Here is a 4,370-nt window from a genome sequence, read left to right on the forward strand (position 1 = left end):
AAAATCATACCTGAGATGTTGGATGTGGGTGTGGTTCCTTTATTTTCTCAAGATGATCTCTTCACCCTGATGGCATTCTGGTTGGAATTTTCTTTCTTCGTCCTCCGGACCACTCCGTTGTTTGATGGAAGCATTCATGGCAGACTCAATAAAACACACAAAACGACACAATCGCAATATTTATGAGAAATCTTAACTATTTTATTTCTATACATAAATATTTTACAATGTTTTAAAAAAGGATCAAAAGCAATTAATACTTAAACTTTAAAAATTATTAGACTGATCTACGTAGATAGTCCTAACTTGTGCTGATGGAAAGGAGAGACAGAAACGCGCGTGCTTACCCCATGTCATCTGGCTGAAGAAAAAAGAGGGATCGATCTAGAAAGGGAATTCTAGGATTGCATATCTTTGTATCTCTACGCTTATGGCCAAATCACCACCCAGCCATGCTGTAGAGTGTGTTAGCAACCGTGGTACTGAGATATAGTGCCACATGCCTTCTTATGCAGAAGTCCCTAATTTTCCGTGGATGGTGCCTCAACCAGCCGCCAGCGATTAATGTCCCATGCTCTTCATTCCGTCAGGAACTCAGTGAAGCAATTTATTTTTTCCACCAGGCCTTTAGTGGACTGGTATACTGCTTCATTTATACCAGGGAGGGTAATCATCCTCGCCCTCCATCGAGGCAGTGAAAAAAATGATGGAGGAATTCCAATCTCTTAGCATAATATAACTTACACCTTCAGGTCCTCGTGATTTCAGTTACTGGATTTACGCTCTCTTCAGCAACCAGTATGATATATTTTAACCAAGCCGGAGTTTACGTGTTCATCACGCCGACCTATACATATTTCAATTTACTCTTGTAATAGACAAAAAAACATCTAAAAACCATCTACTACTACTGGGTTTATTGCTTCTCTTGGCAACCAGTTTAGTTTATTTTAATAAGTCGGGGTTACGTGACCTCATCACGCCGACCTATATGGATTTAGTTGAACCTCGGCCTTCAGAGGTCCTAATCCGATTTAATTCTGTTAGAGCAAAGAGTCTTCCGCCGAACGACTAATAGAAACCATCCACCACGGAATATTTATTAATTATTCAAGGATTAAAGAAGGCATTCAACCTTCATGAGTTGGAATACTAAATTAGGGCAAAATTTTTTCCCAAAATAAACGATTCAGAAACCTGAATATACATCAAATCAATGAAATAGGGTGTTAACAATTTGTTTTGTTTTCTTAAAAATACATTTAAAAAAATAATTTCAGAGCACCTCGGTCACAATTAGAATTTGTTTACACCATACAAACGCATTTCAAGTTATTTCATTCATAATTAATTGTTTCCCAAATTTCAGGGTACATTTAAAAAAGTATTTGCTTTTTTTTCAAAACAACTTTCTTTACAAAAGATAACTAATATTTCGTTCCAAAATTTAAAAATTATTTCAAGTATTTTGGTTCATTGTTAAAATCAATTTTTCTTCCCAAAGGACCATTAAAAATTCCGAATTTATGTTAGTTAACTTCTTACCAAAGTAATTCATTTATTGTTAAAAACAATCTTCTCAAAAGATCATAAATTTCGAATCAACCCACTTTTCACAATGAAATTCAAAAATTATTCCAAGCATTTGGTTCATTATTAAAATTAATCTTCTTAAAAGATCATAGAAAATTCATTTTGAATCAATTTACCCATCACAATCAGATTCAGAGACATCCCAATTTTTTTTCATTTCATAATAAGTGTTTTTTTTAATTCAGTGTACATTTAAAATTATTTCATAAAGATAACTTCTTATAGACCATTATCAAGGTCATTTCGAATTTAGAAACCTTTCACGTTAATTAACTTTTCTTTCAAAGTAATTAGTTTATTATTTAAAAGAGCAACCCTCTTCCTAAGATCACTCACAAAGATTATTTCGAATTAATCCACTCCCGATACACCTGGGAGTTTTATTAGTTAACGACCAGTTCTGTATACTTAACAACTTGAGAAAATTAAAGTTTCAATGTAAAAGATCTTTCTTAGACCGAGTAAATTTTTTCTCTTCTTAAGAATTAATTCAACTTTTCGTAAATGCTCCTCAGTCAACATTTCAGGGACCTTTATCATACGGTCCAATTTCAAATAAACCTTCAATTAAAGAATTCGCTCGAATAATACTTCCTTAAAAATCATCTAGAATTCAGGAAAATTTCTTTCGTTAGTCAAATAATATTTCTTTAGAAATTATAAAAAATTCAGAAAATATTCGAAATGTAATAGCATAATTTTTCTTTAAAAAACTGTGAACATTTCAGAGAACTCTTTAAAAAATTAACGTAATCATGTAACAGTTGGCTTTTGCAAATATTCGAAGATTTCAGAAAAGTACTTAATGTTTGAATAATTTTCTTTTTTTTAATAAAAAAACCAATTGAAGACATCATTTAATGTAATTTAATGAAGCACAAGTAATTTTGTTCTTTAAAATTGTTAAAAAATTTTTTTTAATCCAAGTTAATTCGTTATTATATGCTCTCTTGCAATCCGCCATGGGGGTTTAGTTATACAAGCACCAAAACGCAAGAGAAGAGAGAGAGAGAGAGAGAGAGAGAGAGAGTGCGTGAGGAAAAAGGGGCAGAGCGTTCCCATCACACCCCTTACCTCACTCATAACATCATTACATCACACAATGGCGAGACCCAAGTTGGGTCATCTCATATGGCCATGAGCGTCATTGTTTTATTAAATAATGAGTGACGGCTAGACATTATAACGAGTTTATAAATAACAAAATAGAAAAAATCTTATTTTGATGAATTTTATAAGGCGCTCACACACAAAGTTATGTAATCCAAACACACAATATTATGTAATCCAAATTTTTACAATAACATTTTTTTCAACAGACAAAAAAAATCAATTAAAAAATTATCTGTTGATACTGAAAAAAAAGAAACACTATCAAATCAAAAAGTCCCTGATTTTTCAGCGTTAATTGTTACCTAACCTAAAAAAGGACATATCAACTGTTAATGAAATAAAGTGTTGATGCAAGACCTCTGTTTTTTTTTTCAAATCTTAACTGAAAAAGTCAGTAATATTTTCATAACGTTCTACCATTTGCAAAGTCAAAAACAATTAACAGAAGTTCTATAATTTTTTCAAAAATCAGATTAAAACTGTTAAGTATTCTTTTTTTTCTTTCTTTTAAATTTATTTTTCGAGCATTGTTTGAAGGATTTTTTTTCTGTTTTTCATGTAACACAGATATGCATATATATACACACATATATAGATATATATCTTGTGAGAGAGAGAGAGAGAGAGAGAGAGAGAGAGAGAGAGAGAGAAATCTTGACATCTACTAGAGAGACTTTTTTCGTCTCTGTTTTTTTTCTTTGTGTAGAGGAACACATTTCTTACTTTTTTTTAATCATATTCGTTTACATATTCGTTTATTGTCTAGAGTCATTTCTTTTCTTCTGCCTGAAATATTCAGTTCTGTTCAGTTTTTAAAAAACATGGACCTTCGTTTTTTTAATTATTTTATTCGTCGAGTGGTTATTACTTTTGGTTATGCTGTGGAATTTTTTTTTTTCAGAGTCAATCTTTCGTCTGAAGGCAACATTTATAATAGAGGATGCTGTAATCGGCTTAACCTGGCAGGGTCGAAAGTATTTCCATGTTAGAAAATAACATGTCCGGCCATAGTGCATCATTCATTTCAACGGAGTTGGTTCGTTTTTCGTCACCGCTTAAAGAACCGAATCCGTCGCCACTCCGTTCTACATCATTAACGCTGCCTAATTGCAGTTAATATTTTCTAAGAAAACGTTATTCCACCAGTCAACCACAGTCACTCCCATTCCGTGGTGTTTGTTGAAGATTGTGATAATAAACGTTGTTATTGTTTATAACAAGTGCTTTCCGACATTTTCTTTTGTGTGCTTGGCAACTTTTCTTCCCTCCAGCAACAACCCAACCTTCGTCGACTGGACCACACTCATCTCTTCTTTCTACGGATCTTAAAGCAAGGTGGGCGTGGAAGGAAACAGAGAAAGATCATCGTGATCACGAAACCATCGGCCTACTCGGGTTCGTGAAGATATCGTACCACACACCAGCAGTGTTGATCAAACACCACCTCCCTTCATCTTAAAAACAAAATATTCAGGTTAATTTTATACGATTCAAAAGCATCAGGATAACGAACAGATGCTTTATTTAATTGTTTAAATGTTTTAGTTTTATTTTCACCTTGTTTAATCATCCTTATTACTAAGCTAGAAACTGGTGATATAAAATCTATTAATTTTAAGGTAACGCGAGCTATTCTCAAAAACTTTGACATAATGGTTACATAA

Source organism: Euprymna scolopes, chromosome 11, assembly GCF_053919585.1.
Source record: "Euprymna scolopes isolate OS-2025 chromosome 11, ASM5391958v1, whole genome shotgun sequence".
Lineage (NCBI taxonomy): Eukaryota > Metazoa > Mollusca > Cephalopoda > Sepiida > Sepiolidae > Euprymna > Euprymna scolopes.